Here is a 12,378-nt window from a genome sequence, read left to right as displayed (position 1 = left end):
GATTTGAAGTGGTTTTGTTTTTTTGTTTTTTTTACTCCGATCCTTGGGATTACCAGGAAAATCAGAAAAAAAAAATGGTCCTCAAAACCATAAATACAGAGAGGTCGTGGTTAAATCTTCTGAATATTCAATCAGTCCCAGCATTTTTTGGGGATCCCTCTGCTGGCTTTGGGTTGGGTTTAACTGGTTCCCAGTCCTGCAGCATCTCACAGTCCTGACTTGCTGTTATCTCATTGGTTATCACCTAAAAATGGGGGGTTGAATGCTCAAAATGAGGTTTTGAACATTAAAAAATGAAGCTTTGAGCCCTAAGTGCAGAGTTTGTACCCTAAAATGAAGGATTGGACATTGAAAAGGAGGATTTCAAGCCTACAAGCAAAACTTTGGAATCTAAAAATGAGAATTTGGGTCCTGGAATGGGGATTTGTAACCTACAGTTGGGGGTTTGAAGATTGAAGGTGTTTCTTGGATCCTAAAACTAATAGGCAAGATCCTAAAAATGCCCCTCTGGAGGCTTTGGGCACCAAAAATGCTGATTTGGATTCTTAAAATGAGACTTTTTTTATGGAATGGAGCCTTTGGACTGTAAAAAAAAAAGGAAGATTTGGGCCATAAAAATGGGGTTTGGCCCTAAAAATGAGGGTTTGGCTCCTAAAATGAAGATTTGAATCTTCTAAATGAAGCTTTGGGTCTTAACATGGGCATTTGGAGCATAAAATGAGGGTTGGGTCTTAAAAATGTGTCTTTGAGACCTGAAAAAGAGAATTTGGGGCTCTGTAAATGCTTTTGGACATTCAAACTGGGAATTTTGGCTGCTGGAAACGAGGGGTCATGGCTAAAATTGGAGGTGTGAGCTCTTCCTTAAAATTGAATCCTAAAAATTATTCTTTAGACCTGAAAAATGAGAAATTTGTGCTCTGAAAGTTGGGATGATGAAAATGAGGGTTTATATCCCAGGAATGCTCATTCAGAACCACAAAATGGGTCTCTGGAAAGAAAAATGGGACTTTCTGCCCACTGCAGTGTAGAATTTAGGGCACATTTTGGATTTTGTCTGTGTGTTCTGAGGCTTTTCTAATATTTTCCAGGGAATATCAGCAAGAAAGAGTGGTTGTGCTTCAGAAGGGGAAGCATCCATAAGCATGGAATGTTGTGGCACCAGTGCCTCTATCACTTCTTTCACCAGTTCTTCCTGGCCTTCCATAGTTTATTTGGAAAATGGGCTCATTTTGTGCCTTTTGACTCTTTCAGATGAGAATTATGGAATCTTGGAATGATGTAGGTTGTTTGGTTGCCCAGGATGGGGTTTTGTGGCTAGGACGGTGTTTGGTGGCCAGGATGGAGTTTGGTGGCCCAGGAATGGGTTTGGTGGCCAGGACAGGGTTTGGTGGCCCAGGATGGGGTTTGGTGATCCAGGAATGGGTTTGGTGGCCAGGAAGGGGTTTGGCGACCCAGGAATGGGTTTGGTGGCCAGGACAGGGTTTGGTGGCCCAGGAATGGGTTTGGTGGCCAGGAAGGGGTTTGGTGGCCCAGGAATGGGTTTGGTGACCCAGGATGAGGTTTGGTGGACAGGACATCTCTGACACTTCCAGAAACCTTTCCCTGCCCCACTAAAAAGCCTTTTCCATGTTGCCAATTACTTGCCTTGCTCCACAGGATTTTTTTTTTCCCTTTGAATAGCAGGAATTTTGCAGGATTTGCAGATGCTCAGGGTCTGGAAGAAGGGGATTCTCCCACCCCAGCCTAACTTTGGTACAAACACACAAAAACTGGGCCAAAAAGGGAGGGAAGAGATTAAAATCCTGATGAGCCACCTGGCCTGTGCAATGATTCCCAATAATGAGGAGTCGGGAAAGGGATTGTTAGCACAGGCTGGAATTGAAAATGCAGCATGGGAATGTTACATAATGTAAACATGTTAATTAATGGAGCATGTTAATGAATGGAACAGGTCCTGACAGCTCTGGCGTGCAGGGGTGGTGCCTCTTTCACTCCTCACAAGGAACATCCAGCAGAAAATGTGGTTGCCTCAATAATTCATTAAAATTGGGAGCAGTGTGCCAGGATATGGGAAGAGCCCCATCCCTGCCTGGCTCCCCACATCCTTTGGAATTACACACAGACACAGGTTTAATAAAAAGAATATTTTAAAGATATAAATATGAAATAAAATTATATTATTTATAATAGTATAAAATATACATAAATAGATAATATTTATATATAATTTATATATAAATATTAGATATAAAAAGAAGGTTCATTTCACAGAATCACGGAATATTTGAGGATGGAAAAAGAGATTCCCAATGCTCCTGCTGTGTCCATCTGGGAACGTCTCCAATAATTCCCATCAATCCATTCCACTTTTCCCAGTGGCTTCAAGTCAGCTGGAAGCAGCCAAGCAGATCCAAACTGATCCAAAGTGATTAGGGATTCCCAGGAATGTTCTCCCAGGGAGCAGCATCAAATTTTAAGTAATGATGTTGTTCCAGTTGATTGTTTTATTAAAGCCCACAGAAGATGCTCGAAATAATTATTCCCATTTGGAGAGACAGGCTGGAAATAACAACTCTGATTTGCAGAACTCCATCAGCTTCCACCAAAAAAAAAACCAAAAAACTGTTATTCTAGCAGGATTGTGGAATCTGAACCCCAAAAACAACTTGAGTGGCCCGGGAAAAGGGTGAAGTAGGAGGTGCCAGTCCTGGGATGTGACACGGGCACAGTGACACTTGGGATTAGGGACTGTACATCCAGCAGTCCTTCCCTTGTGATTTTCCTACTATTATTCAACACACACGTGGGAAAACAAACCCGCTCCTGGCCTGAATATCAGTTCAGGGAATGATCTTCCTTACTAAAAACACTGGGAGCAGAGCCCGGTGACACCTTTCCTTTTGCTGCTTATTAATCTTCCCCTCATACATGGAAAAACCTGGACTCAGCCTTCTCTGCAGGGCTGGGAGCAGGCAGGATGGGAAGGAGGTCACCCTGCCTGCCCCAGATTGGTTTCTGTGTCCTGCTAAATCAGATTCCAGGCGCCAGACAGGAGATTCCAATTAAACTGGATATCAAAAATTTAAATGTGTGGAGGAATCTCCCAGCTTTAACAAGAGCACAGCAATCAAAACAACGCAGGGATGCACAATATTCCTCCTGGGATGTTTCTGCTGCCTCTGAGCTCCAACAGCTTTCCCTGAGCCAGATTCCTGCTATTCCTGATCCGTGTTCAGCCCCATTTCTTCATGCCCAGGAAACTGCCTGATAAGACCCATCCAACACTGTGTGTCCTGACACTTCCTCAGAGACATCAAACCCCAAACATTCCCAGAGTTACCTGCCAGGCTGTACTTTTCCAGGCTCTGGGATTTGCTCTGGAGGTTCTCCAGTTCAGCTTTTTCTGGGGGAGCGATTTCCATAAATATATTTTAAAATACACTCAGAAATCCTCCTAAGGGAGGACTTAGCTGTGTTTATCAGAATTTAAAGAACAAAAAGGCAGATGATTACAATAGTTATTCATTTTGCTTGAAGGAATCTCTCAACACTTGTGTGGCAAGGTCATAGAATCCTACAATTATGGAATACTTTGGGAGGGAAGGGAATTTGAAGTTCATCCAGTGCCACCCCTGCCTTGGCCAGGGACACCTTCCACTGTCTCAGGCTGCTCCAAGCACCAGTGTCCAACCTGGCCTTGGGCACTGCCAGGGATAAGGCAGCCACAGCTGCTCTGGGAAAACCATTCCAGGGCCTGCCCTCCGTCACAGTGAGGCATTCCTTCCCAACATCCCATCTGACCCACCCTCTGTCCATGGGAAGCCATTCCCTGTGTCCTGGCACTCTGATTCAGATCCCACTCCTCTGGTCACAGGGAAGACACTCCTGGATGGAAAAGGACCTGGGCTGAGTTCGGGAAGCGGTGATTTTTAGTTAGTCATTCAGCCTAAGAATTAGTAATCCCACAAGCCTGTGTAATGCTGGGTCTAATTCCCTTGGCATTATTCCATCTGCATCCCAGTGGTTTCTGTCAGGATTGTTTATATGCTCCGTACAGGAAGTCTCCCAGCCTCTAGTTGCCATTCCAGGCCAGCTGCATGAACTCCATGGAATGGCACATTCCAGTCATTAAACCTGGAACGACCCCAGTTCTGCTGCTCTTCACCAATTAATTACAGCAACAAGCTTAAGGCAATTAAAAACAACTAATTAATGGACTGCCTCATTGTTTGTCAAGAGTGATTTCTTCGGATTGGAAATGGATCTGTTACAAATGGGAAGAATCAGGGACCTGGGAACACATCCTATTCCCAAAAATTTGACAATCATTCCTGCTGGGAATGAAAGTGAATCAGAACAGCACCTCCAAGCTCTGATCCCAAGATTTAATTAGAATTCTGATTTTTATTAAGGTTGGCCACCTTAGAAAGCAAGCTTTTCTTACTTGATTATAGCTCACAAATTCCTGATACAGGAAATATTTTCATTTTCCATGAGATTCCTCTTCTGGACTCCCATCTTTTCACTCCCAACCTTTTCTTCTTGGTTCCCTTTAAACAGATGCCTGTTTAAACTTGGACATCTTTTCAGTCACAAGTGCTATTTTCAGTCAGTTTTGCCACTTTCTAAAATTTCACAAAAGAGGTTTTTTTCATCCCAGAATATTTGTTGGTTTTGAATTCTGGTTATTTTTTGGAATTTGGGGGTTTCCAATAGAAAATATGTTCAGAAGAGAGGAAGAAAAATAAGGAAAGGATAGATTTTTTGTTTGTTTGTTTTAAAGTTGGGATTATCTGTGTGAGGTTTTTACCTTTCTAAGCAAGAAAGGTGGTGTAGGATTCCAAGAAAACCAGTAACAGTGATGCAACAGAGCCTTTTTTCCTGCATTGCCATAAATCCCTTCCACCCCTCCATGACTCCAATTCATCAATTCCCAAGAGACAGTGAGAGTGATCCATAGCCCCATTCCAAAGTCCTACTTCCAAAAGCCTCCAAGCTCAAGAATTAAGGAATGATCTGCAGAAATTTGAGTTGAGAATCAGAAAATTCAGGAAAATATGCAAATGTTACATTTGTGGTTTGAATACAGAGGAAAATTTCTGGATTCATGTTCCAATATTCCCTTTGTCCAGCCAAGGAATACAGAAGTGTCAGGGAGCTCCTGCTGCTGTTGGAGGTTTGGCACCTTCACAGGAAAAAGAAGGGGATGCAAATCAGAGGGATTTACTGGAAATGTGACATGGAATGGCTGCAGCTCCTGGGATTTACCAGCACAGGGATTTCTGAGCAGAGCCAGGCTTCTCACTGCATCCAGCAGGAAAAGGCACCCCTGGGCTGGAAGGGGCAGGGAAATACACCTGGGCTGGATAAACAAAGTCCCTGGAGCACAGAAAATTGCTATTTTATGATTAATGGAATGTCAGCCTTTGAGCAGGAATGTGATGGACAGTGCAGGAGATGCCAGGAAAGGCCCTTCAAGCCAATCAAGGGCATCTCACAGATCCCTGGAATTCTTTGGGCTGGAAGGGACATTGAAGCTCATCCTCTGTCACTCCCTGCCGTGGGCAGGGACACCTCTCACTGTCCCAGGCTGCTCCAAGCCCCAGTGTCCAGCCTGGCCTTGGGCACTGCCAGGGATCCAGGGGCAGCCACAGCTGCTCTGGGCACCCTGTGCCAGGGCCTGCCCGTCCTCCAGGGAACAATTCTTCTTTTAGTGAAAAACTGCCCCTTCCTTGTCTCACCTACCTTCAAATCCAGGATGTTTCTATTTTCCCTCAGGTTTTATGAGTGGAAAGTGCTGAACAAATATCCAGGAATGTCCCTGGACAGGAGGGAATGACATGAGCTCTCTGCCATGTGAGGAGAGCGTGGAATCCACACCCAGGGGTGGCCCTGGCTTTGGGCATGGAGGAATGAGCACGTTTAGGGCTGGAGTGACCTCTGAGCATCCCTTCCCAGCACAGGGGACTCCTGGATCTGACTTCTGTCCTGAGCAGGGATGTGGCACGTGGACAAGGAGCCTGGGACTTGAGGCTGGAGGAGGAGGCCCGGCCGTGCTGGCTCAGTGTGAGAGCCTCGGAGCCCTGCGTTACACAGGGATTATCCTAATCCCTTCATTAGCTTAAATCCTGCTTTTCTCCAGCACAGGCAAGGCTGTTCCAAGGAGAAAGGAGTCAGTGGTGCAGGAGCACACTCCCCTTTCTGCCAAGGAGAAGGAGCTGGAAATAATCCCCTCTGTTCAGCTGGGATGAATGGAATGTGATTGACACCCCGGCCCCACTGCTCCTCACTCCAGAGTGGATGGAGCTGCTTCACAGCAGCTCAGGAAAGGAGCAGGAAAAACCCCAGAAGAGGTTTCTTAATTAGGAAAATTTCATTTCTGCAGATTAACATATTTATTAGAGCCATTAATCATCCCTTCCTGTGTCCTACCAGAGCACAGCTCAGCAGGAGCAGGGTGGGATGGGGAACTCCAGCAGGGAGCCAGTGGCTTCCAGAGGAGCATCCCAGCACAGAGCATCCCCACCCAACAGGGCAAACAGGTTCTCTGAGCATCTGTTTCAGGATGTGTCCCAGACAGTGCTGGCTCCCTCAGCCCACCAGACCCAGCAGGTCCCACCCAGCAGCTCCTGCCATGAGGGCACTGCTTTAGAGCTTTAAATGTGGAATGTAAATGGAAAATACAAATGAACTTCAAGGGATCATTTTGTACCCCTGAGGCTTCTCCTGGACCAACTGGGGGTGGGGGTTCCTTCTCCTCAGCTGTGACCCTTTTTGGGGGTCAGGGAGGGGACAGGGAGCCTGGCTGGCCACACTTGTCACTACCATGCAGTGAAGTTTGTGCTCTCTACCCCAGTGACCTTCTTCCCTCTTTTCCCTTTTCCATCACTCCCAGAGCCCATCCAGACTCTGAAGTCCTCAGTGACCTCAGCATCCCTATACAAGCAACTTAATTCTTGTCCTATTGTATTTTTCCTGCTAAACTGCATCTGCCCTGCTCCTGGAGGAGGAGCAGAAGGAATTTACTTTCCTCTCCCACATGTTCCACAGGAAAGGAAAGGAAACTCGTGGATCTCTCTGAGCCTGCCCTGATTTCTGAGCCTGGGAAAGGGCTAGGAGCTGCTGTGTGCTCCAGCACCAGCCTCCAAGGACAGTGTGCTCCCAGGAAGGGGGACACTAGGACAGGCAGGGGAGGTAGCAGTTTTGGGAAGCTCTGGGCTGAGCAGGACGACTTGGCAGCACTCACAGACACTCAGGAACAAGGATTTTTTAGAGTGATGTTTCCTCTGAGCTCCAAAGGAGCAGATTCTGCCTGGATTTGCAGTGATGAGCAGCACAGGTCTCATCCATCACACTCAGAGGGTTCCCCTAATTAGAGATCCACTTTTGGAGCTTCAGGCCCATCCAGTCCCTGACAGAATCCGAGTAGGGCCCCCCCTCTGCTCTCCTCCGCTCCAACCAGGAGATTTTTCTTCATCTGCTCCTGACAGCTGCTGTGCGTGTTGGGAGCTCTGGCCAGCAGCCAGAGCCGGCGGCAGGAGCGGCTCAGTGTCACTGCTGCAGGAGAGAAGAGCTCCCAAGAGAGCCAAGGCCTGGCCACGGTGGCACGGGGCACTGGCTCCCCCCAGTGTATCCCAGTTCAGCAGAACAGAGCAGGGTCAGTCCCGGGATGTCCTGGCCATGATTCCAACCTGCAGGTGGGTATCACATGTGAAAAACACCTTCACTCTCCTGGGAACACTTAAAAAGTTCAGTAAAGGACAACAGGGGACAAGGACCACAGAGCAAAGGTTATTACAGCCAGGTCCATCTTGGCACTCAGCCAAGAGCACCCTGTTATCTTCGGGTACCCCTTAAATACCTTTTAATTACATCAGCCTGTTGCATCTTCATAGACCCTCATGCACAGCAAACTTTTCCCCAGACTAGTTCACAGTTCCAAGAGCTGCTTAGCCTGGCTCCTCCTCGGTTCCACCTTTTAAATCACCTGGATTCCTTGGTTGTGGTTTTAGTCCCTTTTTACCACCTCCAGTTTTTTGGCCTTACTCCACACTGTCTTCAGACTGTTGGTGCTGATGGCTGGCAGATCTGTCCAGGTGTCCTCATCCTGTGTTCACTGGATGCTATCCCATCCCAGCAGGCACTTTAACACAAGCACACTGATATCAGCTATTTCACTACTATGTCTAAGCTTAATTAACAGCAGAAATAAAAACTATATCGAAGTTACTTTAACACTACACATATAAAATCCATTGTAATATTTGCAAAAAACCAATATTATAATATGCATCTATAACACCACACATCCACCCTTATCTGCTCCATGGGTCTGTACCAAAAGCAGCAAAGTTCCAGCAGCTCTGCCCAACCCAGGGTGAGGGGCAGCTGCCCTTCTTCTGAGCAGGTGTTTGTTGTTATTTACTCTGAGCAGGTGTTTTGGTTATTTTGCCCCTGAGCAGGTGTTTGTGGTTATTTTGCCTTTGTCTCCAGAGCCATCACCTGATATAAATCTGCATCCCACACTCATTCCAGCTAATCAGTCACTAATTACATGATTGAATACCTCCGTGGCTTTTAGGAATATCACACCCTGCCCTGGCAGGAGTCGGGGATGTGTCAAAGATCCTGAACAAACCACCTGGGAAGGGATATGTTTCTCCAAGGCCAGGCTGGCCCCTGACTCCCTGTGGTTCTGTCCTGTCAGTGTGTTCAGCTGCTACTGTGGATGTTCTTGCTCCTGGGAGAAGGGGCTGGAACTGGTGTGGCGCAGTTTCAAACCCCAAATCAGTCCCTGCTGATGCATTTCTAATCCCCCTTTCTGATGGAGAAAGTTTAGAAAGAAGTCCGTGATTTTCCCTGAGTCCCAAGTGCCTCACGATGATGCCTCAGGTTTGAGCTTTTATATTTTCAGAGTCTGTGCTGCTTTAGTGTGTGGGTCTGGGCTTCATATTAGGGGATGGTGAGCTCTCTTCACAGAATAGGGAGACAAAACAATTCCTTCTCTAGCTGGGTCCCAAGGACAAATGATCAAATCTCAGGCCCAAGAGCAGAAACAACATGGGCTGAAGATTCAAAAACAAGGATGGGACTTGATGGGCTAAAGCTGTAATTGGGCAATTAACTCCAATATGCAAATGGAGCAGAACTTATAAAAGTGAGAGACCCCTTGAGTGGTCAGGATTTTGTGACCATTTTGCTTCATCTTGGGTGCAGCCCTGGCTGGGCTCTTGTGCTGGATACACCCAAGGTGGATCCATTGAGGCTTTTAATAAATCCCTGCTTTATTCTTTAGCTCTGTCCAGCCTCTGTTCTAAGTCAGCCTTCACAAGGCATCCATGATTCATTTTGATCCCCCAGAAAACCCTGTCCCTGCTTCCAGTCACCTGTCCTTGGTGAGCCAGGGAGAGGTGACAGTCTGTGAGGAAAAAGCTCAGACCAAAGTCCTGCTTGGCCTTGGGCAGCACCACAGCAGAGATGTTTGTCCCAGAGCTCCTGTGGACAGCAGCTGATCCCATGGATCAGGACAGGGTTCAGCACTGACAGCAATTTGGGGTCCTGAATCCTGGCAGGGAGATGTCACCCCAAAATGACAGCAAGAACTGACCCCGGCCAGGAGCTGCAGTGAAGCCCCTGCTGCTCCACAGCAGGAGGATGCACGGGCAGAACTGCAGGAGCCAGGGAATTTATTTTGGGAATTTCTTTTCTGTGTCTGACATCTTAAATCTTTTCTCTCAGGATTTGCTGAAGGTTATTGTCAGAAATACCAAGTTAGATGGACCTCTCATGGTTATTTACCTTTTGCAAGCATGGAAATATGGAACAGAATATCCAGGATTTGTTTTGACCTCCACATCCATTAAATATTAACCTCGTTTGCTCACTAAGTAGGGAAGACAGCACACCAGGCCCACGGAGAAAATCTCTTCCTGTCTCCTCCATAACTCAGCTAACGATGATTTTGGAAGACCAACTGTTCCAGGGAGCCGAATCCCAGCACAGGGCACGGGGCTGGCACAGGGAATGGCAGGAGATAATCAGGATGTGATGGAGCAGATGCAGCAGCAGAGGAAGATAAATGGGTGGGAGTTAGAAGGGAAGCAGCAAAAATGAATAGGGGCTGCGAGACCTGCGAGATTAAACAAGATAAAAAGCAATAAATATGTACATTCCCAGTAAACAAGGATTAATGGGAATGGGTTTGCTGCCAGGAGAGGTCTGCTGGAGCCAGGAGAGGGTGACAGGACTAACAAGACACTGAGGAGACAGAAGAGTGCTGGCAAACCTTGAAGCATCACAGTGAGGAGGAAAAGAGGAGCCCAGGATGGGGTTGGCTGGGACAGAGGACAGGGAGGCAACAGGAATGTGGTGACAACAGGAATGTGGTGACCAAATTGGTGTCACCTCACATGGCAAAGGCAGGTGTGATGGAGACAGGCCTGCAGCAGCTTGAGGCCTCTCACAGCAGCTCCTGGGGTAATTTGGGGACCAAAACTTCTCTCCTAAGGAAGGGTGAAGCCTCCTTGAGAGGATGAAACCTCCCACCAGCTGCTCCATTTTACTGCCCACAGAGAAGCAGAGTTCAAACCCTTTTTCCCTTCTCCTTTTTCCTTTACAGCAGGACCTCCAGGGCTCCTTCTCCAGAAGGTTTCAGCCTTGATCCTCCTGCCCAGAGGATGCAAACACCTTCACACCCAGCTCTGGGCACTCCCTGCCCTCTGGTGCCATTGCAGAGACCCAGAGGGCAGGAAGAGGGTGAGGGATGATCATTTGCCCAATTTAGAGGGGATTTTTCCCAGCTTGGAGAGGATTTTGGAGAAGAGGAGCTGGGGTGTGGCAGGAGTTCTGGCCAAGGACAGGAGAGTGAGTGCTAAACTCTCCACCAGGTGCTGAGAGAAGGGAGCCATCCATTAAATGAAATTTCCCTTTTCCCACCAGGCTGCAGATTCCGCAGTGATAAAATTAATTAACAACTGCAATTAAACCCAAACCTCCCCTGCTTTGTCAGGATGAGCTGGGGTTTAAAATGGCTGCAGCATCCAGGGGAAAGCAAGGGTAGGAAGTACTCACAGGTTGGGATCGTCTGAGCCCTAAATCACTTTGTTCTTGTGGAAAAATCTGTTAGGAGGCTTGGATTTGGGAAGGCAGGATTCAAATTCCCTGAGTATCCTGGAAAATGCTGGCCAGAAGAGCTCCAGCTCTGAAGATGGGCTCCAGCTTCAAGATCTCAGGGACCCTGGATTCATGGCAGAGACCGGAGGGTGAGAAAGGTCCTGAGTGAAGAAAGTGGGGATGCCCAGAGCAGCTGTGGCTGCCCCTGGATCCCTGGCAGTGTCCAAGGCCAGGCTGGACACTGGGGCTTGGAGCAGCCTGGGACAGTGGAAGGTGTCCCTGCCATGGCAGGGGTGGCACTGGATAGGATTTAAGGCCCCTTGTCCAAAGTCCCTCTCAAACAGAAGTGCTGGCACTGCTGATGCCCAAATTTTCCGGAGTGTGAGTCCTAACTCTGACTTCTGGGAGCAGCAATCCCATCTCATCCGTGCTCTTAATTAAATCAATTATCAGAAGTAATTGAATTAAGAGCCATTTATACAGAGCCCGATTATTTCAGGTCTTTGTAAAGCCCTTAAGAAAGCAAAGCTTTCAAGCAGGACCTGATTACAGCCAATCTGTCCAGGGAATACAAACCCAGCCAGAGCAAGGAGAGGGCAAAACTCAGGGAAAAGCTCCGCATTAAGACATCAGCAACGTGCAGGGGAGGTGTCTGTGAGGCTGTGCAGCCTCTGACTATGGAGATTCCCAGATCAGATGGAATAAAAGCCCTGAGCAGCCTTGTCTGACCTCAAACTCCTGCTCCAAGCAGGAGATTGGTCCAGAGCCCTCCTGAGGAGCCTCCAAGCTGAATCCTGTGTGCCCACATCAGTCATTAATGGGACATTGGCTCTCTTGGTGCTGCACAATTATTAATTATCCGTTGGATAACTCCTCTTAGGCTACTAGCAAACCTCTCCAGCCTTCTTCACCCCTTTTTTAGGGATTCAGCAATGCAGGAAGCACTGGGGCAGCAAACCCTGCAGCCACAAGCTGCAGCATCTTAATTACATCTCCTTGCAAGTACAAGGAATCATTTCAGAAGGAATAAAATATTTGGGTTCTTGGGTTGGTGTCCTTAGCAGAGGCATTTCAGGGTTTTCTGGGCTTGGATTTTAAATAAACGTGGCAGAATTCCCAGGGAACGATGAGGGCACTGCCACTACAGCAATAAAGGAAAGATTAGCACTTGGAGGGGAACATTTCAATTTGCCTACAGGTGGCATTTAAACCTTCTTGGCTGGGCCTTTCCCGTCCTCATTCCCTGGAATGGGCTGCCTGCCTGCC

This window comes from Onychostruthus taczanowskii, unplaced genomic scaffold (assembly GCF_017590055.1).
Source record: "Onychostruthus taczanowskii isolate IOZ18803 unplaced genomic scaffold, ASM1759005v1 scaffold64, whole genome shotgun sequence".
NCBI classification, from domain to species: Eukaryota; Metazoa; Chordata; class Aves; order Passeriformes; family Passeridae; genus Onychostruthus; species Onychostruthus taczanowskii.
The sequence above is the reverse complement of the archived record's forward strand: the minus strand, read 5'-3'. Positions refer to the sequence as shown.